This window comes from Cherax quadricarinatus, chromosome 29 (genome assembly GCF_038502225.1).
Source record: "Cherax quadricarinatus isolate ZL_2023a chromosome 29, ASM3850222v1, whole genome shotgun sequence".
Taxonomy (NCBI): Eukaryota; Metazoa; Arthropoda; class Malacostraca; order Decapoda; family Parastacidae; genus Cherax; species Cherax quadricarinatus.
The window spans coordinates 4,514,381-4,541,378 of NC_091320.1; positions in this window are offsets into that span (position 1 = coordinate 4,514,381).

A 26,998-nucleotide genomic window follows, 5' to 3' on the forward strand; every position below is an offset into this window, starting at 1 on the left:
GTTGTGTATATAACTTTACATTTCCTTCAATAAAAATGGCAAATTAGGACATACACAAGCCAAATCTAATTAAATTCTTCCAAAGAGAAATAACTTTCATGCTAAACTGAAGCAGTATCCTCATGTTATCTCTGAGAGACCCTAAAACCTGGCAAGTCCTGGAGTTTACCTGGAGAAGGTTTCGGGGGTCAACGCCCCCGCGGCTCGGTCTGAAACCAGGCCATTAAATTTAAAATCACCCTAAAAATGTCTTCTTCTATATATTTTTCTGCAATCTTCTTTCTTCTTGCCCTCCTTTCGTGTATATATACAGGGTCCCTTGCCTTCTTGTGTTATTGTGACTAGTTAATGGTCCAAGTCGGACCGAAACATCGTCATAAGCTTGTTTCCCCTATGTGCGAGCTATTTGACAATGACAGATTAACTGCCACACGTACCAAAACCAATTCAAAAATATTTTCAATTAAGAAAAGTCAGCGCTTATGGTTTGAAGTCGATCGGAAGAGGCATCCTATACTTCTTACATGGAAAACAATGAATTTAATATATCTGGCAAATTAAAATTTACGTGGTTCAATGTAAATGCCAAGATTTATTTTAATAAAGGTCACCAACGGTGTAAGCTTGACCCCATCAGTTAAATCATTCTCCAGTAATTAACAGATTCCAAAGATTTCAATTATTTTAATACCGTACTTTCCGGTATATAAGGCGCATGACAGAAATATAATAACGTAATTCAGTAATCACATTCAAGGGTTAATTACCTTCTTACTCTCCGCTAAAGCGTAACCCAAAGCCTACCCTTCACCCTGATCATGAGCATATAAGGCGCAGGCTGATTTTCCAAGACTTTCTGTGGGAAAAAATGTGCGTCTTATATGCCGGAAAATATGGTAATTTCAATAAAAATTCGAATTTGCACTTAGATCAAGCTTACAGTGCATCATCTTTCGTACAGATGCATCATCATTAATATTCTGAAGTCGAGCATGTACAATGTCTTATTCACGAGATCTTCGTATTCAGATTTTGCCTGGGTGATAAACTACTACGAATGTAATCTTCTCTGTTGCTAATGAAACGGACTTCTTTGACTCGCGAAATAGCAATAACACGATTGCAAACAAACCACGGAACGTGTGGGGTTTGAACCTATGGAGAGCGAGTCGCAAAACTTCAGGCCAGTGCGTGAGCTACTGGGCCTTTAAGATAAAATAATTAATTCAGATAGGTATATTTATACACCGTAGGGAGGTTAGCATGCATGAGGGACTGATTACCTCAAACTCATTCTAATCCTCACCATTCTTCTTTGTATTGGACTGATGAAATCACTGTGTGACGAAACATTGCACATGTGTCTAATTTATCATTCTCGTGTGATTGCGTCCATCATTGCCAAGTTTTTCTATGTTTCATGTATATCAAAGACAGAGTTTTATTTTCCTAACACATTTTGCACTCTTTCATTTGCTGATTTTTGACTGAAAAAGGTCTTCGTAGTTTGAAATATTATTCTATGATGCTTACATATTCTGGTGTTTTTTAGAATTTCATGGTTATATTTTTTTTCTCTTGGCTACTTAACACACACATACACACACACTTTCTCTCTCTCTCTCTCTCTCTCTCTCTCTCTCTCTCTCTCTCATTTCCCCATATCTCACCATGCTTTTCACAGTCCTTTTCAAGGCCCTTGATCATTTGTGCATTCCAGTGGCTGAGACTGGCGAGTGCTTGACACTGGCGAGTGCTTGGCATTGGCGAGTGATTGGCACTGGCGAGTGACTGGCACTGGCGAGTGGTTGACACTAGCGAGAGGTTGGAGTCACTGTTTACGTTGCTTATTGCCTCCTTCCTTCATCTTCCCTCTAGGCGATACTCACACCACTGCATGGTGTTATGACCACATGCAACCACACCTCTCTCAGCCACACCACCCAAAGCCACACCACCAACAGTCACACCTCCAACAGTCACACCACCAACAACCACACCACCTACCTACAACCACACCATTAACAAGAACATTACACATCCATTTTATTAGTTTGGGCATTCGTATCTGCTGGTCAACATGATCACTAATAAATTTGGCAGAGCGCGGGATGTCAGTGAAGTTGCGACCTCAGTCTTGTTGAACTGACTACCCTTCAGCATTATTCTGTTTAATCGTTAGGTTGAAAAATGCTGCCCAACGCAAGTCACATCTTTATTTCGTAAATCTAAGATATTCAGTGCTATCCTAATGAAAAGTAACGTAACAGAAAAATATATTCGTACAATGCTAAATGTCAAGAAACTGAACGAACGGCGATAAACTCTCACTAAATTTGGAGAACGTGTTGATGAGTTGATGAGACAGACGCTTGATGCAGGTGTAGCTATTAAACTTTAGCATCAATGAGTTAATTTAATAATAGTTTCAGTCCGAAATTATACTTATGTTCACTGAGACGCACTTGTAGGGACCATGCAACTCCTGGAGAACTGAAGGCAATTAGGTTTGATTTAAGGGGAATGTGGCTCTATTTGGACCAAGAGACCTTGACCAGGATTTAGGCACTCGAGTGAAGGGTTCAGTCCAGTTCTACCACAAGACTTTCAAGATCACGTTGTTGGTAAAAAATATTCGTAGTCACTACCGCTAAGCTGACATTGCTTGCCTTATAATAATCCACATATCCACCACGTCATCGCTAACCCCATTTGTTAGTGATTACACCTCCTATACCCAGCCTGTTATTGCTAGCCTACTCCACCTGACAGTATTTACACCCCTAATCCATCCTGAAGCTAACCTACCCCAATTGACGGTTTTTCTATAACTATACTACCCCATTTGATATTGTTTACACCCCCACATACCCGTCCTGTCATCTCTATCTGCCCTAAGTGACTCAATTCACACCCAGAGACTAGGCCTCGGTTATCTAGTGTCCACAGTCCCAACGGTCTACAAAAAATACGTTAGGTCCCAAAAAACTTAAACGAGTCAAACGAGTAGATGAAATTGCTAAATTAAACAATATTAACATATTTTATTAACCTTTGCATTATAATAATCCATCTGCAAATGTTGAGTATGTAAACACATTCATGTTTATTACATTAAAACAATATTAAAACAATATGGAACTAAATGACGTGCTGCAGAAAAAATCGAAGAAAAGACAAACGTTGTAAAACAAGCTTTCGCTGCAAATATTTGTCAGGTTTAAAGGAACACAAAGAACAGCCACCTCCACTGGTGAATTCTGGGTAGTTCAAATGAATAGTTTATCCGCAGAAGGGGATCGAAATATACAGACCAATTAATCTTCTGAGTTTTTGTCTCCATGAGAGTTATTATAGAACTTAAACGATAAAACTGATATTTCTGAGGTTAACATGACTCACGAAATCGTAATGACACTATTGCAAACAAACCATACCACGGGCGGGATTGAACCCGACTGTCTGGAGTTTTGAGACTCTCTGATCGCGGGTTCAATCCCGCCCGTGGTATGGTTTATTTCTGAGGTTAACCTGGTACTACCATTACCCAGAGCCTTCCATTATGAAATCCCATAGCTTACCATGGCCTAGACACTTACTTCGCTTTCAGGAATTAATGAAAAACGTGAAAAACGAAGTCAGTGTCCCACCAGTTTCGAACACTTCATTAAGACTTCAAAACTTCTGTGAACTCCAATAGTCAAGGAAAATCTCTGTTTGTCCTGTATGAAACATTTTCTTCTGCAAAGGAAAAGGTAAATAAAGTAAGGTTTAATTATGTATATTATGATATGTAGTATACATACGAATGTGCTTGTATTATATGTAGTATCAGAAAATCAAGATATTTCTCCAGGCGAATCTTGGTTTAACCCCTACACAAAACACGAAATAACAAAAATAATCTTTACTGTATACAATACTTTAATTAAAGCACGCACTCATAAAAAGAGGCAGCGGAGAGACTCCATTTCAACGATATAATGCATGCAACAAAAATTCATATGCATGATGTGTAGGCTATGACTGTGTATGTAGAGATCCTAGCTAAGGAAAACAAGAAAATAAAATTCCATAGTAGCATGTCTCCCAAACAATGTCAGGAGGATGAAGCATGTTTGTGTACTGAAATTTAGGCAATTTGTAGGATCAGAGAGGTTATAGTAGTCGATAAAATTAATCGTCAAACAAACTGAAGCACTTTATCGGGGGATTAAAAGGCCTCCACACTCGTCAAGAATACTCTGCACAGGTTTCTAGTTTCAATTGTGACTTCGGTCACTCAGAGCAACACTATTCGTCAAACAGAAACTGCAGCACTTTATCGGGGGATTAAAAGGCCTCCACACTCGTCAAGAAGACTCTGCACAGGTTTCTAGTTTCAATTGTGACTTCGTTCACTCAGAGCAACACTATTCGTCAAACAGAAACTGAAGCACTTTATCGGGGGATTAAAAGGCCTCCACACTCGTCAAGAAGACTCTGCACAGGTTTCTAGTTTCAACTGTAACTTCGGTTACTCAGAGCAACAATATTTATGATGTAGTTCTCACCACAGAGTGTAACTATATGTAACCAAGCAAGTTAGGAGAGAGATTAGGAAGCAGTAATCACTACTTCATTCTCTTGATGATAAATTCAGATTTCGAGATTGAAAATAACACTCTTATGGTTCCCAATAATATAAAGCATCTTTAATAAGATGCGTCGAGATGTCAGTATTGTTAACTGAGTGAAGAACTAAATGTAAATAACTGAATGGGTCTGGCTCGAGTCGTACTCGTTCTGAGATTTGTTTGCAATCATATTACGATTTTGTGAGTCATGATTAAATGCTCATATCGTCCCATTATGAAAAGAAGATTTGAAACAAAAAATCTAAATATCATCCCATAAAAAGTAAGAATTTCAAAAAACATGAAATAAAGTGAGGCTTGATGATGGGACAAGTAGTTAAGATTATATAATTTTTTTTTTTATACAAGTTTAAATTGACGAGTATTCTAGGTGACGAATATTACATTCAGTTTCTGAGAGAAAGAAGAAAATCAATAATGCTAAATAAAAAAAAATGAAAAATTAATTGCACATATCTTCAAATACGTAAGGGGTTAAAAAAAGGATGGGGGGGGGGGGAATAAAAGCATCGCTGGGATCCTTTACGAAAATTGCAGAATCAACAATCGATAGATACATGGCGTCTATACTGAACACACCTTAAGAGTCCCTATTTACAGCTTAACACAAATGTTCCGAGTTATGACACAGACGAATTAGTTATTTTTGATAAAAGTCTCAGCCTGGCCATAATAAATATTATACAGTGAAACTAGATAAACAACTGCTCAATTTAAAAAAAAAATCCAAATCGCCTACCCAGTGTTACAAAATACGTCCTCAATAACAGCCGTCTCCAGGGCATGCTAAGGGTCAACTAATTGATTCCCCTCTAGCCGTTAGTCTGTTACTAGTTTCGTAGCAAGTTGTTGGGTTATGACTCACGAAATCGTAATGACACGAATGCAAACAAACCATACCCCGGCCGGGATTGAACCCGCGGTCAGAGAGTCTCAAAACTCCAGCCCGTCGCGTTAGCCACTAGACCAGCTAGCCACAATAAGATTCATCCAACTAGGTATATTTCGACACCATAGGAAGGTTAGCACAGGCACCACTGTGACCACAAATGCAAGTTTTTACAGACGAATCTCCAGCTAGCGTGGCCGTGACGAACTCTAGCTCAAGTCCCTTCACTGCCGTCAACATGACTCACGAAATCGTAATGACACGATTGCAAACAAACCATACCCCCGGCCGGGATTGAACCCGCGGTCTAGTGGCTAAAACGACGGGCTGGAGTTTTGAGACTCTCTGACCGCGGGTTCAATCCAGGCCGGGGTATGGTTTGTTGGGTTATATCTTATTCCAGTTATCCGGTAGAAATGAAGAGGCTACTCTATAGCATTTTTCGATACGGATTTGGGATCAAAACTAGATGAACCTAAACCAATACAATATAATTTAAGATCTTTAATGGTAAAGTTGTCTAGATTGATGTGGTATACCTTCAGTAACTATAAGATTCTTCAATACCGACTGGTACATGGATATGAAGAAATTCAAGAATATGAATAATACAGTAATACAAGTATACAATTAAGTGATAGTGTGGAATATGCACAAATCTAGTAATGTATCCGGAAGACTCGACTTAGACTTATGCAGACAAGTCACTACTAACAAAAACTGGTGTTTCAGAATAACGAGCAGTACTTTCCGTTTCATTCGTGGAGACGTACTCTACACGTACTAGTCTAACGCACCAGAGATGACAGAGAAGACTAAGCTTGCGGCCACCACGAATCAAAAGCCAGAGAGAGAGTGCAACGGACAAGTGAAGTAGTAGCGGCAACAACATACATAGCAAGAGACATTCTTCAGCTTCCCCAGTGCTCGGGCTTAATGCCCAAAGCTGGGGTGTGGCTCCAAAAGGATCCTGCACTGCCTGCTACCTTTGCACCTCCTGACATTGTTTGCTGCTATGCCACTGCCACACCCTTCGAGCTCAGTGTGGGGGGGAGTTTGTGGCAGCCCAAGGTGCCTAGCTTCTCCCTCTGAGCTCCGTGGGGGGGGGGGGGGATGGGGCTTGGCCTGGAGACAGCTAGTCCCAGAAGATAAGGAGGTACTTGTACCTCCTCGGTCTGAGACACTCCCACGACAGGAAGCCAAGGCCAGGCCACCTCTTGGAAAAGGCCAAGGAAAGGTGATTATATCTGCAAATCTCCAAAGAAAGAACAAAGAGAGTCCTCGCTGTAATTCCTAAGAAAAACAATGATGGAAATGAGTGAAGTAAACCCAGTAGCCCCAACGTCGTGTGTGATCACGTGATTCTCACAGCTACCCCAGTGATTGAAAAAAATTGGCTAGGGGTCAACAATGCTGACACCCAATCAAAACTTCATCACTGAGCACAACTAAGTACATCCTACCTACTTGAATAAACTAGTGTTATAAGTCAAATAATAATGCTCTTAATGAAAACATCTCTAATATAAAACTGTACGAAAAATTCAAAATATACAAAATATATACTCTGTGACCCTTATGGTAATATTTAACAAATCATTAGAATAAGTTAAGATGCCAAAAGAATGGAAACTAGTAAGTGTCACCTCAACTTTTTAAAAGGACAAGGCTTATGCCATGAACTTTCGCCTCATCAGTTTAACGTGAATTTTAAGATAAACAAATGAAGACTACCATTAAGAACAAGATCATTGTTTTTCTGGAAAATAAAAATTTGAAAAAAAAAAAAAATCACAACAGATGTATTACATATCTAAATTTCCAAAAGCCATTAGACAAGGTACCACATGTGGCTTGGTTTATGGACTTTCAATAATTGTGTATTACCTTTTTCGTATATTTGCACTTTTTTTTTGATTACCAGTGATATACACCATGTATACCCACACAAATATACATTACCAACGCTTCCCTATTATAAGGGACAAAAAATGGAATTAAGAAGAGAAAGTTAAGCAATAATGAAATGTTAAACGGAAAGGAAAAGAGATCTATGTCAATGAGGAAGGGAAAAAGGAAAGGAAAAGAGCGAAAGGGAGAGGGAGTTGAGGATGCAGCAGGTAGTAAGGTAATGGAAAAAAAAAACCGAGTGAAGGGACCGTAAATGGAACACAGAGAGGAAGAACAGGAGGAGAGGTAGGAGAGATGAAAAGATATGACTAGAGGAAACAGTGATGGAAGGCTGACCAGAGGTGGAGACGGGGTATATACAGTAATTCTCCGGTAGCAGATGCAAGTATTTTGCTAATGGCAAGAATACGTGTCATGTTGCGAACAGGCACATAGGCAACGCTGTGATTGGTGAATGAAATTTGTTAGTGGCTTATATATTTAGCTTTCCAAGTAAAAGTCCTTCACATTGAGGTGTGAGTCGTGGTAGACCAAAGCATTATTTATTTCCTTTTTTTTCTGTATACTCTACCCGTATATCCTGGGAGATATATGTTGGAACTATTTTGTTAATTAAGAGGGAAAAGCTTACTGAAGCAAATGCGGATTTTTCCCTCTAAGATTAAACTAATTTTCTCTTGTGCTGGAAAAGGGAAGAGGATGGTTGCTGGGAACACTTACACGGGGTCCCGACACACGGCTCTTGAGTGCCCTAACGGGAAGGGCGGTGGTGATGGCTCCTAGTGTTTTAGCTCAATGGTGGCCTCTCGACTTTTCTAGGACATACAGAAATTTACGAGTGTACACTGCTCGCCTGGTAACCCTCTGCTGTACCCCTCTCTGTGTACACCTCTAACTTTATACATGTAGCACAGTCTATTCTTTGTGATGTGTCCATATACCTCACAGGGTTTGCACAAATATAGATTATGTTTCACAGGTCTGTGTATAATATGATGACAGACTGGCAAATCTAGTAGCAGCAACATTTCTCTCATTTCCAACTGAATAATTTTTTGTTTTGTTTCAACACAAAATGGACAATGCAAATTTTAGTTTAACTCATCTTAGGAGTGTCTAAAAAATCGATGGCAAATTCCTTTTTTTCAAACACTACAATTTCACCGAAGAATGAAATTTCAAGAATCATTAAAGGGGGCAAGTAGTTATGAAGTAACTCAACTTTCACGATACTTCTAACATATGCTGATACATACACGGACACTTTCATGATGTTAAACACATTGTAACGTGATACAGGTATTAATTACTTTCCCTTAATACCTCAAATATAATTTGATATTGCAGAAGAACGTATCTTGGTGATAGAGTTTATAATTATATTTAGGATTATGTGGTGTTGCTAGCATTCACAACACAAATGCGACTTTAATACCTGCAGTATACTTCTAAAATTCCCTACTATGGCGATGATCTAATATATTCACATGCAGCCCAGAGTGCTGGCTACCTATAATCGTGTAGTGTCACACACCACTACGACTGTCACTATCCCCTGTCACTCTCCCCTGACACCAGCACGTAAGTTGTTACCAGAACATTTCGTGTTTCTGTCGCTTATAACGGGAAAAGGGCTTATCTGATCGACTTCAAATTTCACCACTGGTGTAAGGTATCCCTCGTAAGGTTCTAGGAGCAACTGACATGACCCAAGTTATTGAAACACATTCCCAGCATCCTTGAATGGTTCCGATGACGTCCAAAACTCTTTACGACGCAGTTTAAAAAGCCTCTTCTGAATGGCATCAAAATTTCAACATTGTTGTTTCATATGGTATTATTTTTTAGTCTCGAAATGGTAAATTAATATTTCACATTATATAACTGGATAATGCTTCCTGAGAGGGATGCGCCGTGCTGTTGAGGGGCTCGTGATCCAAGGAACTGGGCTTATCCTTCCCTCTTATAGACAATCTGAATTCCGTCCATACCACAGGCGCTATATTAACTCTTCAATGTTATCGTTTCTTTGGACGGTGGGAATTTGTAATGGCTGATGCATCGTATGAAGTGGTTGAAATATCTTTTTAATCATTATAGATCATATTAATACAAAGAATAACTGGAGAATCCATTTTTTTGGTCACCTTTGAACTCTTGGTGATGATGTGTTTTCCTAAGTAGAAGCTTCGACTTGGTTATATGCTTTGTCAATTTTAATGTGCCAATTTTCTTAATCAAATTGGGTGATGAATGTTGCAGCGAGGAGAAGGCTGGAGGCAGTGGAGATGTCATGTCTGAGGGCAATGTGTGGTGTGAATATAATGCAGAGAATTCGTAGTTTGGAAGTTAGGAGGAGGTGCGGGATTACCAAAACTGTTGTCCACAGGGCTGAGGAAGGGTTGTTGAGGTGGTTCGGACAGGTAGAGAGAATGGAGCGAAACAGAATGACTTCAAGAGTGTATCAGTCTGTAGTGGAAGGAAGGCGGGGTAGGGGTCGGCCTAGGAAAGGTTGGAGGGAGGGGGTAAAGGAGGTTTTGTGTGCGAGGGGCTTGGACTTCCAGCAGGCATGCGTGAGCGTGTTTGATAGGAATGAATGGAGACAAATGGGTTTTAATACTTGACGTGCTGTTGGAGTGTGAGCAAAGTAACATTTATGAAGGGATTCAGGGAAACCGGCAGGCCGGACTTGAGTCCTGGAGATGGGAAGTACAGTGCCTGCACTCTGAAGGAGGGGTGTTAATGTTGAAGTTTAAAAACTGTAGTGTAAAGCACCCTTCTGGCAAGACAGTGATGGAGTGAATGATGGTGAAAGTTTTTCTTTTTCGGGCCACCCTGCCTTGGTAGGAATCGGCCAGTGTGATAATAAAAAAATAATAAAAAAAAAACTGAAGAATGTCTCTTTTGATGAGAAATAAATCACACTGATGAATCTACATAATGCACTTTTATGTACTTACAGAATATATGTGCTTTATTTACCACTCTAAAATATTTATTACGTATGAGAAAGTTAAATTCTACTTAATTACTGTTTTTACTTACATACTTAAAAAAGTGGTCAATCTTAGAGAAGATAATGAATTTATTTTTGGCATGTGTTGGTCCCAATTTTCATTTTCTTATGGAAGAAATTTGGTAAATTAAAATACTGTTTTTCTTATGCTATAATTTCAGGGAATCGTATCACATTAGCTTAAGTCGTTCAACTCACAACTTGTTAATGCTGCTTCTGAGCGGCTTCAAACCGTTTATGCATTTGTATCATAACATGTTGGTCTCTAGAGCAAGTTTGAAGTAATCATGTGGGTGTGTACCGTAATTTACCATTTTTATTGAAGAAATCTGGATATTAGTTTTCCTATGATGACTTGTGAATGCTTCTTCTAATTCACTTCAGATATTTAATGCTAATATTCAACTGCATTACAAACTTCTGCCGCACTCTGCACTATTCCAATAGCGTGCATTAAGGTACAAAGGACCAGGGTTATGCAATACGGGGATAACATCGCTGGATTACGCACCCACCAAAATACGTCTGATTATATATCGTACGGACAGAATAGCCACTCTCGGGCTCCTTTATACATTATATAGCTCCTTTCAAGGGAAGACACAGACTCAGTACATTCCGAGTATGATACAGTGCAAGGATGATATGTTGCAAGGATGATACAATGCAAGGATATGTTGCATGGATGATACAATGCAAGGATACAATGCAAGGGTGATACAATGCAAGGATGATACATTGCAAGGATGATACATTGCAAGGGTGATACATTGCAAGGATGACACATTGCAAGGATGATACCTTCAAAGGAAAATGCATTCCGAGGATGATACATTCTCAGGATGTTTGATTCACACGATGATGCATTCTCGACATGATGCTTTTCAGAGACGGAACATTGTCAGCTGTATCAATCCCATGATGATACATTCCCATGATGATACATTCCCATGATGATACATTCCCATGATGATACATTCCCATGAAGATACATTCTTACAATTATGCATTCACAGGAGCATATATTTCAATGATGGTTCATTCCCGAAATGTTGTATTTCCAGGATTATACGTTCTTAAAAACGATACTTTACCAGAATTATTCATACCGTGCAACAACACAAAAGCACATTAACCAGAGATGCAACAACACAAAAGCACATTAACCAGAGATGCAACAACACAAAAGCACATTAACCAGAGATGCAACAACACAAAAGCACATTAACCAGAGATGCAACAACACAATAGCACATTAACCAGAGATGCAACAACACAATAGCACATTAACCAGAGATGCAACAACACAATAGCACGTTAACCAGAGATGCAACAACACAATAGCACATTAACCAGAGATGCAGCAACACAATAGCACGTTAACCAGAGATGCAACAACACAATAGCACATTAACCAGAGATGCAACAACACAATAGCACATTAACCAGAGATGCAGCAACACAATAGCACATTAACCAGAGATGCAACAACACAATAGCACATTAACCAGAGATGCAGCAACACAATAGCACATTAACCAGAGATGCAACAACACAATAGCACATTAACCAGAGATGCAGCAACACAATAGCACATTAACCAGAGATGCAACAACCAAAAAACTCTAACCAGTGGCGCAGTAACGAAACTATAACACATTAACCAGTGTTGCTGCAGCAAAGTAACAAAACGATAACCAGTGGTGAAGCAACGAAATTATAATACGTTAATCAGTGGTGTGGTGAAGCAAGGAGAAAACACATTAACCAGTGGTGTAGCAAGGAGATAACACATTAACCAGTAGTGAAGCAAGGAGATAACACATCAACCAGTGATGAAGCGAGGATATAACACATTAATCAGTAGTGAAGCAAGGAGATAACACATTAACCAGTGTTGAAGCAAGGAGATAATACATTAACCAGAAGTGAAGCAAGGAGATAACACAATAACCAGTGGTGTAGCAAGGAGATAACACATTAACTAGTAGTGAAGCAAGGAGATAACACATTAACCAGTAGTGAAGCAAGGAGAAAATACATTAACCAGTGGTGAAGCAAAGAGATAATACATTAACCAGTGGTGAAGGAATAGACAGCACATTAACCAGTGGTGAAGCAAAGAGAAAATACATTAACCAGTGGTGAAGCAAAGAGAAAATACATTAACCAGTGGTGAAGCAAAGAGATAATACATTAACTAGTGGTGAAGGAATAGACAGCACATTAACCAGTGGTGTAGCAATAAAACAATAACCCACTTTTACTTAATGCAGCCACAAAACAACAGGACATTAAGCAAATGCATTGTAAATATTACATTCATCCGTGGCATGATACCTTCGTAGTCTGTAATGATTACTTTGAAATTATCTAATCTTCTCAGTAAATGGATCACTTGAAACTTGTGCCTTTTGAAGTAAAAATACAGAGCAAGTCTTTAATGACTCCAGTAAGATTCTGCAACCTGAGACTTTTCTTCTCTCTTCTCGGGTGGATGCTGTTTACACCCGACCTGTTATTTCTCCTCCCTTCCTTCACGAGAGAAGTTTTGATGCTCGTGATGGCTTTTTAATTTAACGAAGTCCGGCTATTCTTCCCTTTCTTGGATCATTTCTTAAGACACTGTGTGCCATAATGGGTTTAATAAAACTTTACCTTGAATATGACGATAATAATAATAATAATAATAATAATAATAATAATATCAGCAATAATATAAAAACAAATAGTAATATCATTATCATTTTCTCACAGATGTTAATGAATACGCTTGCTTATCTAACAAAACATTCTACATTCCAAAATTCGAGACAGGTACATCGCGTGAGTTACAGACTGTTAGTTCGTGTCGAAGAACGAACGTACATGTTTTCTATAGAGTATTTAATCTACACTTCTGCATCCACTTCCTTCCTGTCGCAGTCTGTCGCAAGCTGAAGAGCGTAAAGTCTATTGTAATATTGATAAAGACACAAGCATGCATAACAAGTATGAAGTACGATAACGTTTCGCAAACGTTTTGACCTTATTAAATCAAAAACTTCTGTGGAACTTTGCTACGCTGCTACACAAAACATGGGAAGGGAATCGCACCTCCTCTTTCTCCCGTCCCATGAATTCATTACCTTTCTCCTTCCGATTATATTCATCTTTTCCTAACTTTTCGCAAGTCTCTTCCTAGCCCTTATCATTCACGAGCAGTGAATGAAAAAAGAAGTCCTTGGCCTATATATACTCCCTCCTTCTCTCCCTTCTATTAGTGTGACTATGTAAATAGTCCAAGTCGAACCGAAACGTCGTCGTAAGCTTTCCTCTTCTATGTGCTGGTTATCTGTGTATTATTCCAGTCACGGTATTGTGCCTTGTTTTGTTATCCTTGCTGTAGGTAGAGGTTATGGAAGCAGCGTGAAAACTGGAATGGATGGCTGGAAAACAACATCCTAAGAGTATTGTATAGTAAAATAGATATTAGACGTAGATTTGTCGAAACAAGAGGTTGAGGTGGGAGAATAGTTAGACGTAGAGTGCACTGGAAGGTAAAGCTAAAATGTTTTGAAGTTGGAAAGGGAAGAATAATCAGATTGGAGAGAGTAATCATATTTTTTTTTACCGTTCAAGAGGAAATTATAGACAATGTATCGATCTGCCCTATCATAAATGAGAAGGAAAATGAGGAGAAAACCTGATTGCAGGTCGTCTAAAATTCCTGTTCAAGACGAGACATGTTTGTGACTTGTTCCAGCCTACGTCTCGTGACTTTTATTATACACTACATGATATAATCATAAATATAATGGGAATAATGAATAACTCAGTATATACAGCAAAGGCTATGCTAGATTTGCAGGAAGAAAATTTTTTAATACTTTCCATAGCGTGAAACTGCTGCGGTCATTTCACAAGAAAAGTTTAGTCCTTCCAACAAGTTGCCTCAACTTACAAGCTTAAAGTTATATTAGTCTGCTCTCTGACCTGTCTTGAAGATAATTCAACTTATTTTCACGAAGAATTTATATTAAAAATTTTCAACGCAATCTATTAGAGTATCAATCATTTTCTACTCACTTTGACATATTAATTCATTTTCAATATGTAATCCAGCAAACGTTATTATAATAAGTTCAAGCAAATTTCTCTATATATCTTAAGTTCCACTAATTTATATTTTGCTGCTGAAGCTGCTAATTTATTGTGTACCTTATATCTATCCTGTGGACGGCAGCGCAAGAATATATGGATATATGCAAAGGGCGTAGGAACTAGGCTCCAAGAGGGTTAATGGGAGTACATCTATATTTATATGGGTTATTGTTCCTATTATGACTGTCGACAGGTCGTTAGAGGTATAATCTTCCGTTCCAGTGCTACTTCACCTCTGCCACGACTTCTCCACTTCCTTCTTCCTTCCATTGCCCCATCCCTGTCCTCTCCTGTATATACTGGCTCTCTCACCATCGTGTGCTTGTGTCACTAGTCAATGGTCTTTCTACTGTGTGCGGGTTGTGTTTTGTTCCAGTCACGGTGTTGTGACTGTTTTCGTTATTTACGTTTCAAGGCTTATGGGCTTATCTGTTCTTTTTGTCTCTCCTAAAAGTACTTCCTCAAGCCTCTGGCCACTAAGGGTCGGCAGATACTCGATCCTGGGGCTGAATGACTTCTTCCTTTCCCAGCTGAGACGTGTCAGAACACACACTTCATTGGGCTCTCTTGCATTTTAGTTCCTTCATTGCATTGCTCCTGAAGAAATGTTGCTGTGCAACACGAAAGTTACCTCAGATAAAGTCATTCTCTCCCCTATATATATATATATATATATATATATATATATATATATATATATATATATATATATATAATCTTCTCTTATTCTTTTTAGTAATTATTACAGGAAAAGGGGTTACTAGCCCATTGTTCCCGGCATTTTAGTTGACTTTTACAACACCGTGGCTTTCGGAGGAAAGATTCTTATTCCACTTCCCCATTGATATAAAAGGAAAAGTAATAAGAACAAGAACTACTAAGATAAAATCAAAGAAAACTCAGATGAGTGTGTATAAATAAACGTGTACATGTATGTTTAGTGTGACCTAAGTGTAAGTAGAAGTAGCAAGACGTACCTGTAATCTTCCATATTTATGAGACAGACAAAAGACACTAGCAATCCCACCATCATGTAATACAATTACAGGCTTTCGTTTTACACTCACTTGGCATGACGGTACCTCCCTGGGCGGTTGCAAGGGTCTTGGACTTCCAGCAAGCGTGCGTGAGCGTGTCAGATAGGAGTGAATGGAGAAGAATGGTATTTGGGACCTGACGAGCTGTTGGAGTGTGAGCAGGGTAATATTTAGTGAAGGGATTCAGGGAAACCAGTTATTTTTATATAACCGGACTTGAGTCCTGGAAATGGGAAGTACAATGCCTGCACTTTAAAGGAGGGGTTTAGGTTATTGGCAGTTTGGAGGGATATGTTGTGTATCTTTATACGTATATGCTTCTAAGCTGTTGTGTTCTGAGCACCTCTGCAAAAGCAGTGATTATGTGTGAGTGAGGTGAAAGTATTGAATGATGAAAGTTTTTTTCTTTTTGGGGATTTTCTTTCTTTTTGGGTCACCCTACCTCGGTGGGAGACGGCCGATTTGTTAAATAAATAAATAAATAAATTATATATATATATATATATATATATATATATATATATATATATATATATATATATATATATATATATATATATATATATATATATATATATATATATATATATATATACAAAGTATATATGTCGTGCCTAATAAGTAAAATTGGTCAGTTAATAAGAACTCGTTTAAAATTTAGTCCTTTCTAAAAAAATTCTCTTATACTTTTAAAAAATATATTTTTTCCATTTATGTTAATGTAAAAATTAATAATTTTGTACCATAAGAACCTTAGAAAACTTTCATAACCTTATTATAAAAAGCGCAATTTAATTTTGATTAAGCAAGTACCAGACCGGGCTCTGGAAGTACCAAAACTCAAGCAACTTATCAAAGATATATGTACAAAAGTATAAAGAAATCACAATGCATTCAATAATATTGCAAACTGGGAAATATAGCACACAAAAGCAGCGTGAACGTTCCTTTCAGGAAACCACAGCAGTGGTAAAAATTTGAAGCCGTTAGGATAAATCATTCTGCAGGTATGACAGATTCCAGGGATTCCAAGTTTGTTGTAACTGTTTTTTCTATATAGGTGATATTGCCATCACCGAAGCAAAAGAAAACTGGTACTATCCTGGCCGTAAGACACATGACCAATTAAATACAGAAGCCGCTTATTGGTTGAGATTTAGCAGGAAGAAATGTTTCACATTATTTTACACATCAAATAGTCAGATTTGTACCTATACACGTGAATTATACACTTCCCATCTTGTAATTATACACTCCCCATCTTGTAATTATACACTCAACATCTTGTTATTATACACTCAACATCTTGTAATTATACACTTCCCATCTTGTAATTATACATTCCTATCTTATAACTATACACTCCAATCTTATAATTGTACACTCCCATCTGATAATTATACACTCAACATCTTATAATAATACACTCCCCACCTTATTATAATACACTCCCAATCTTGTAATTATACACTCCCATCTTATAATTATTCGTTCCTATCTTATAATTATACACTCCCAACTTACAATTATGTACACTCCCATCTTATAATTATATACTCAACATCTTGTAATAATACACTCCCCATCTAATAATTTGGAGGCACCTTCACTGTAACGTCTAGTGCTACAATACTGAGGATTTAGGATGTAATCGGAGCCATTTGATGATGTTAGGAATGGGTACAAACACCTTGATCACAGGGCACGTGCAGATGACAATTGTTTCAAGCATTTGATCCTGTTTAATTCACACAAGCAATAAGAATTTCAAGCCGATTCGATGAGGCTTTTAATTATGAACAAAATAAAAACAAAAAGTTTAACGAAGCGGGTAAAAAAAATCTGTGAACCATATAAAGGTCTTCTTTCTTCGGAACCTAATAACGTAATCTGAATTAGACTTAAAACGAAACAGATTTATGAGTTCTTCTTAACAGTGATTCGAAGCCATCATCGTCAAAACAAGAAGCATAAATAATTACAATCCTCATGTGACGCTTTAATTTTGTATCTCTTTATAGAGATTGCTGATTACTTCTGGTCATCCTGTTACAGATTGGACATCATTGCGCTAGAAGGCACACAGAAAAGGATGTTGAAATTGATTAACTGACAGAAATCTTTCTTGCGAGGATCGATTGAAGGATGTGAATTTGTGCACCCTGGAGAACTCTAGATTAAGTGAGGATATGATTGAAATAAAATGGACTTAATGAAGGATTATAAAAAGTGCTCTCAAAAATGTGCTACCAAGACAGCAGTAGATTCAAGTTGACAAATTTAGATTTAGAAAGTTTTAGGAACAGAGTTGAAGATGAGTCAAACTAGATTCCACGTAATGTTGTCGAAGTGAGAATCATGGATAAACTTAAACGTAGGTTTAACAAGTACATGAATGAGTGTGAGTTGGACCTGCCTAGCAGGGGCAAATAGGCATGCAGTAGTGTTGGCTGTGAGTAAGACTTGTCTAGCATGGGTTTGTAGGGCTACTGCAGCGTTCCGTCATTCTTTTGTTTCTGTGTTTATGTTTGAGCTACGAATATTTTCGGCGATTTCTCCTCAAGGTCTCGGCAAATTCAAGTGGGACTATGTGAAAAAAGTGAGCAGGTATAAAAAATAATAATGTTCTTAAAAATAAACAAAGCCAGATAAAGTGAAATCAATAATAAAAGTATCAACAATAACACATTAAGAGAGGATTCTTTATTCGGTCTGCTGTCTCATGACACAGGTCTTCGCAGAGGTGCCAAAACTACAACTACACGTAGCGTCCAAACTTATCTGATCGTGTTTTGCTTCGCAAGTCACTTTCTGAGAGTAATTTATCTTTGACCGGCATGAGATACCGTAAGTTATTAAGTAAATTTAAGGAAAGCTTTACTAAATTTACGAAAACATCTCATTCTGCTACAGACATGCGCACTGCTGTAAGTCTACTGGGCACTGCTGGCTTCATTGTATTACACCACTTATCTAGACCTGACAGCTGATCACTCCAGCCGGCACATCAAATCACGATGAAGAGTTAGACATGTGCTATGTCTGGGTATCTTTATTTGTAGACGTTTCACCATCCAGTAGCTTTATCAATAGACAATCAAGGACCTAATGGGAAGACTCTAGAATTATATACCATTTAAGCAAACCAAATAACACACAACAAATAAACACATTAACAACAGCTACACAACTCTCACACAAAGAACTCTCACATAAGAACATGTACACTCATTCTGAAGCAAACAAATTCGACAGTTGCATAAACATCAATCAGCTACACAAGTGACACACACTCGACTCGCACAAAACACACGAACATGAAACTCAGATTTTTTGTAGACCAAAACATTAAAACATTCACACCTAGAGCAGTTCAGGCAGAAGACATCACCCACGAAATGCCCCTTTGCACTATTGACCACGTGATCTTGAGTTTCGAATATACAACAGAGTTAACAATGGAGAGTGAAGCAACATGAGAAGGACGGGAGAAGCCAAACGTCCGAAAAGGGGACTACACAAGTATGATGTAATTCCTACACGAGGTGCAGTGGGTAACCGAGCTAGAGGGAAAAACAGTAAACGAAATGATGGAACAAGTGGCCACAAAGTGCAAGGAAGCAGTGGGTGGAGAAGTTGGTACAGAAGGGCAATAGAAACAAAGGGAAAACCAGAGTGACCCTATGTTTTACCAGAAGGTGTGGAGAGGCTAAAGCAAAGTATGTTAGAGTAGGGAAAAGATACAGAAGGCAAAGGACTCGGGAAAACAGGGAGCTGAGCCGAAGAGCCAGAAACGAATATGCATGAATAGAGAGAGAAGTCTAGTGTGAATACAAGAATGACATAGCATCAAAAGACAAATCCGTCCCAGAGTTGTTATACAACTACATCAGGAGGAAAACAACAGTCAAGGATCAGGTAATCAGGTTGAGGAAGGTAGGGAGCTCTCAGGGAACGACCAGGAATTATGTGAAGAGTTCAGGTCAAGATACAGGGAAGTATTCAGAGTGGAGACAGAGAGGCTCCCATCAAACCGGGGTGATAGGGTGCACCAGCAAGTGCTAGACACACAACCGAGGAGGTGAAGAAACTGCTACGAGAACTAGATACCTTCGAAGGCAGTGAGCCCAGATAATCTATCCTAGGGTCCGGAGAGAGAACAGACGCACTGTGTGTGCCACTAACAAGTCTTTAATAAATCTCTCGAAACAGGGCAACTGCCTGAGGTGTGGAAGAGAGCAAATGTAGTCCCGATTTTTAAGGAGAAAGGCTGCACTAAATTATTATAACAATCGTAACTTAATGTAGCCTAATCCAACAAAATATATTTTAGATAAGTTTACAGTAACTTAACAATAAACAAACACAATGAAATATATTTTTCTCGTTAGGTTCAGAACGGTTTTTGCGAAATTAGTGCATACACAAATTTTCGCTTGCCTTATTCGGCAAGAAGAGGCTATACATGATGCCAGTTGGCTTTAATCCCTGTTTAAGTTTTTTTAAAGCCGTTTTTGTCTGGTGATGAATAGGTTACATGCGGCCTTAGCGACCCTAGTGACCTTAATGACCTACTAACTTACTAATCATCCTTTTGAAGATCACATGTACTAAACAAAAAAAGGCACAATACCGTGACTTTGTAAATGGTTCAAATCGGACCGAAACGTCGTCATAAGCTCATCTCTTCTATGTGCGGGTTATTTGTTTAACACATGTACTATTTTCAGAAACTTTATCTTTTTTGGACCATTTACTTTCTTATTAACTCTATCTTTCACTAATTTAAAAAAAAATAATAATAACTTCAGAAACAACATTCACTTTTGAAAACTTCAGAAATTCCTTTTAATTGATTTAAAAATAAATTTTACTAATTAAAAACATCCTCCACCTATTTCAAAGGTATTCTTAAAAAAATTACCATATTCAAAATACACTTAATTATTTCTATAACTTTAAAAAAAATACCATTTACTAATTTTAAAAATCAAAATTAAAAAATTTCAGAAGTATAATTTAATAAAGGATAAAACGACACGACACCGTAACTGGAACAATAAATACTTATAACTAGAGCACATCTCTAAATTAAAACTAGAGCACATCTCTAAATTAAAGCTAGAACACATCTCTAAATTAAAACTAGAGAACATCTCTAAATTAAAACTAGAGAACATCTCTAAATTAAAACTAGAGTCCATCTCTAAATTAAAACTAGAGCACATCTCTAAATTAAAACTAGAGCACATCTCTAAATTAAAGCTAGAACACATCTCTAAATTAAAACTAGAGCACATCTCTAAATTAAAACTAGAGCACATCTCTAAATTAAAACTAGAGCACATCTCTAAATTAAAACTAATGCATATATCTAAATTAAAATTAATGCACATCTCTAAATTAAAGCTAGAACACATCTCTAAATTAAAACTAGAATACCTCTAAAAATTAAAACTAGAGTCCATCTCTAAATTTAAACTAGAGCACATCTCTAAATTAAAACTAGAGTCCATCTCTAAATTAAAACTAGAGCAAATCTCTAAATTAAAACTAGAGCACATCTCTAAATTAAAACTAGAGCACATCTCTAAATTAAAACTAGAGCACATCTCTAAATTAAAACTAGAGCACATCTCTAAATTAAAACTAGAGCACATCTCTGAATTAAAACTAGAGCACATCTCTAAATTAAAACTAATGTCTCTAAATTAAAACTAGAGCATGTCTGTAAATTAAAACTAGAGCACATCTCTAAATTAAAACTAGAGCACATCTCTAAATTAAAACTAATGTCTCTAAATTAAAACTAGAGCATGTCTGTAAATTAAAACTAGAGCACATCTCTGAATTAAAACTAGAGCACATCTCTAAATTAAAACTAATGTCTCTAAATTAAAACTAGAGCATGTCTGTAAATTAAAACTAGAGCACATCTCTAAATTAAAACTAGAGTCCATCTCTGAATTAAAACTAATGCACATCTCTAAGTTAAAATTAGAGCACATCTCTAACCTAAAACTAGAGAACATCTCTAAATTAAAATTAGAGTATGTCTCTAATTTAAAACTAGAGCATGTCTCTAAATTAAAACTAGAGCACATCTCTAAATTAAAACTAGAGCACATCTCTGAATTAAAACTAGAGCACATCTCTAAATTAAAACTAGAGCACATCTCCTAATTAAAACTAGAGCACATCTCTAAAACTAGAGCTGATCTCTAAATTAAAACTAGAGCACATCTCTAAATTAAAACACTTCCTACTTCAAAGCATCCTGAGTAAATTAAAACAAAAAATGTTAAATTCGGAACATAATTTTTACAACTCACACTCGTAACTAATTTAAAGAATATATTCTTAATAAATATAAAAATATAAATAAAAACCCATCTTTTAAATCACATTAATAACTCTCTTATCCTCCTTGAGCGATAAACCCTTATAGATCATGCATCATCTGTAAAAGGAAATTTAATCAGATATTATCCAATGTATGTATATTTGTCCAGACAGTCACAATATATGTGGGTGGGTATGAGCTGGACCTGACTGGCTTGGGCTAGTGAGTGAGTTGAACCTGACTGGCTTGGGCCAGTAAGTGAGTGGGACCTGACTGGCTTTGGCCGGTGGGTGGGTATGAGCTGGACCTGACTGGCTTGGGCCAGTAAGTGAGTGGGACCTGACTGGCTTGGGCCAGTGAGTTGAACCTGACTGGCTTGGGCCAGTAAGTGAGTGGGACCTGACTGGCTTGGGCCGGTGGGTGGGTATGAGCTGGACCTGACTGGCTTGGGCCAGTAAGTGAGTGGGACCTGACTGGCTTGGGCCAGTGAGTTGAACCTGACTGGCTTGGGCCAGTAAGTGAGTGGGACCTGACTGGCTTGGGCCGGTGGGTGGGTATGAGCTGGACCTGACTGGCTTGGGCCAGTAAGTGAGTGGGACCTGACTGGCTTGGGCCAGTAAGTGAGTGGGACCTGACTGGCTTGGGTCAGTAAGTGAGTGGGACCTGACTGGCTTGGGCCAGTAAGTGAGTGGGACCTGACTGGCTTGGGCCAGTAAGTGAGTGGGACCTGACTGGCTTGGGCCAGTGAGTGGGACCTGACTGGCTTGGGTCAGTGGGTCTGATGCTTTCGTTGATATAGCTCCTGGAAAGCGAAACATTGCCAAAATAAACTGTCACATGTGACCTTTTACTTAACATTGCTCCTTCCATCTTATATGAATGTGACTTGGGCCGAAGTAGCGTAGGCCAGTGAGTTAGACCTGCCTAGCATGGGTCAGTAGGCCCATGTTGAGGTGGTTGCTTTTTAAACTTCTAATATATTAATAATATATCCTCATTAAATTATAAACATTCTTGGTAAACTTGCAACATACAACTCAGTTGTGTCTCTAATATATTAAAATATTTATAAGCTTTACACCGGTCTATATATGCATAAATCACATTAACAATCCTAATCTTAAAGATTTTTTAATCTTTAGTTCAGCCGCCATTTAACATCATTCTTTCCAATGATTTAGAAAAACCTCTCAAATATTCTATTTTAAGAGATTTCTGATTATTGACTAAACTCCCGTATGATAAGCCTTTTTTTTATATCGAGGTTAAGGGATGGTCAGCATGGATGAGTCATCGAAGGGGTGAATCAGCACAGGTGAGTCAGCAAGGAGTTGATTCATAGGGAATGATTCAGTGAATGGAGTCGTACTTGTGTTGTTGTCGAGAGTTTTCTGAGCAATAAAGAGCGAGCCATATATTATATATATATTATATATATATATATATTATATATATATATATTATATATATATATATATATATATATATATGTCGTGCCGAATATGTAAAACTGGTCAATTAGCAATAACTCATTTAAAATTAAGTCCTTTCTGAAATTTTCTCTTATACGTTTAAAGATATATTTTGATGTAATTTTTTTAAATTTTGCACCAAAAGAATCTTAGAAAACTTACCTAACCTTATTATAACAAGAACAATTTATTTTAGCCTAACCCAACTAAATATATTTTAGATTTGTTTACAATAATTTAATACTAAACAAACCCAGTGAAATATATTTTTTTTCGTTAGGTTCAGAATGATTTTGGCGAAATTATTGCATACACAAATTTTCACTTGTCCTATATGGCAAGATGAGCGTTGCTATTTAAGCCAAGATCGCAAGTTCTGCCTATTCGGCACGATATATATATATATATATATATATATATATATATATATATATATATATATATATATATATATATATATTATATATATATGAGGATGGCACTGAAGACTAGCAGAAAGAAACAATATTTGTTCTTCCTTCCATCAGAATTGTTATTTTCATTGAGTTTTATGTCTCAGTACACTGCATATCATTGTTCAATATTCATCAGTATATTTTTCTTCTGCTTTTCACGCCAGCAGTGGCTGGAGGAATTATTGAATTAGAGCCTTTCTCTTTTCTATCCTTGTCTCATGTAGGTAAATAATATATGATATTTCTTAACAAACCTTATTGGAGATAAAACAATTTTCAGCAGATAGTCTCCGGGTCCCAAGACTGTTCAACTGCCTCTCAGCATACATAAGGGGGGTTACCAATAGACCCCTGGCTGTCTTCAAGAAGGCACTGGACAGGTACCTAAAGTCAGTACCTGGCCAACCGGGCTGTGGTTCGTACGTCACTTTGCGTGCGGCCAGCAGTAACACCCTGGTTGATCAGACCCTGATCCACCACGAGGCCTGGTGTCAGACTGAGGCGTTGACCCCCGAAACCCTCTCCATGTAAGGTAAACTCCAGGTAAGGTGTGAACCTCCAACTCTTCTTCTCTTGGCACTTTCCATGAACATGTATGTACCTGTTTTAGCATCACCTCAGATGCTATAACAATACACAAGTCACACACACATATACACACACACAGGTGAAAATGTGACTATCTTAGTATTACTCTGCTATTCTCCTCTCCCAATATTGAGAAGAAATTGCTACTGTAAATTTCACGAAGTGCGAACAGAGTGTTGTGTGGCGTCGCAATTTACGTATGAACGAGGCTGTTATGGCCTCCGATACTCAGAGACACGAATATTGTGTTAGTTTTTACCAGATCAACGACAGGCGAGTCTCACTGAGGGAAACAATCATGTTACCCTTCATTGTTCACTAGCAAATTTGTTACTTTAAGTGCATTTGTTGATGTTGTCGAGTACCAGATGTAAGACACCAGAATCGCTGAGATGTGTAAATATTTGTAACATAGAAAACCAAAAGGCAAAGAAAATATCTAGAGAGAATGTCGGAGGATTTTTTATTTCCATAATTTGACGCATGCAAACATGAATTCATTCTCATTCTCTCTCTCTCTCTCTCTCTCTCTCTCTATCTATCTCTCTCTCTGTTAGGTAAGACATATGCAACTGTTGCATATGTGTCTTACCTAACAACCTGTCGGTATTTTATACCATTTTAATGTTCAATCTCTCTCTCTCTCTCTCTCTGTTCATATATATTGAGAGGTTATGTACCTCTCATAATTATAATATGCAGGAGAATTGCAGTATTCATGAATTTGTAGCAGTCGACAGGCTTTAAACTTACCATGCTGTAAATAAAAGTTCCCTCCGAGTAAATGGAGCACTAAGCATGTAAACTAAACTGAATATATAATTTGGACAACACGTAACTTTATCAACATGTGCATTAGCGTTTCTCTAACCTAGGTTCATTATCTTATAATCTGTAATTACTCTAAATTCTTGTAGTCACCAGGAAACACTAAACCCATAGGAGTAATAAAGGGGCTGGAGAGCAAGAGATAATCATGTTCAGTGACTCTTGATAGAAATTCCTTTAATCAAGAACCCTTGCATGAAATCAGGACAATTCCTTTTCCCTCCAAGAATAAAAAATATTCCTAAGAATCACTTTGTTCAACATAACAATTCATGAGTTTTCTTGAAAAGTATATCGCTAACACTCTTATGTAAAACACGTGAAAATTTTCTGTTTCGGAACACACAACAATTGTTGAGATCTACTGATCAGTCAAGTCGCTCACTGTGTTGTTTTTGTTTAAAAACTTAAGCAGTCATATTAGTCTTTTCAGGGACTTCAGAGTGTTTAAGGGTAAAACACATTTTTTCCCGTCATGCCTCAATATTCAGAGTCCCTCACAGCGTCGTGTGGTCAAACAGAACTGAACAGCCATGTCATCTATTACAGAGCCCCTCACAGTATCGTGTGGTCAAACAGAACTGAACAGTCATGTCATCTATTACAGAGCCCCTCACAGCGTCGTGTGGTCAAACAGAACTGAACAGCCATGTCATCTATTACAGAGTCCCTTACAGTGTCGTGTGGTCAAATAGAACTGAACAGTCATGTCATCTATTACAGAGCCCCTTACAGTGTCGTGTGGTCAAATAGAACTGAACAGTCATGTCATCTATTACAGAGCCCCTCACAGCGTCGTGTGGTCAAACAGAACTGAACAGCCATGTCATCTATTACAGAGCCCCTTAAAGTGTCGTGTGGTCAAACAGAACTGAACAGCCATGTCATCTATTACAGAGCCCCTTACAGTGTCGTGTGGTCAAACAGAACTGAACAGTCGTGTCATCTATTACAGAGCCCCTTACAGTGTCGTGTGGTCAAACAGAACTGAACAGCCATGTCATCTATTACAGAGCCCCTCACAGCGTCGTGTGGTCAAACAGAACTGAACAGTCATGTCATCTATTACAGAGCCCCTCACAGCGTCGTGTGGTCAAACAGAACTGAACAGTCATGTCATCTATTACAGAGCCCCTCACAGCGTCGTGTGGTCAAACAGAACTGAACAGTCATGTCATCTATTACAGAGCCCCTCACAGCGTCGTGTGGTCAAACAGAACTGAACAGTCATGTCATCTATTACAGAGCCCCTCACAGCGTCGTGTGGTCAAACAGAACTGAACAGTCATGTCATCTATTATAGAGTCCCTCACAGCGTCGTGTGGTCAAACAGAACTGAACAGCCATGTCATCTATTACAGAGCCCCTCACAGAACAGAACTGAACAGTCATGTCATCTATTACAGAGCCCCTCACAGCGTCGTGTGGTCAAACAGAACTGAACAGCCATGTCAGCTATTACAGAGCCCCTCACAGCGTCGTGTGGTCGAACAGAACTGAACAGTCATGTCATCTATTACAGAGCCCCTCACAGCGTCGTGTGGTCAAACAGAACTGAACAGCCATGTCATCCATTACAGAGCCCCTCACAGTATCGTGTGGTCAAACAGAACTGAACAGCCATGTCATCCATTACAGAGCCCCTCACAGTATCGTGTGGTCAAACAGAACTGAACAGC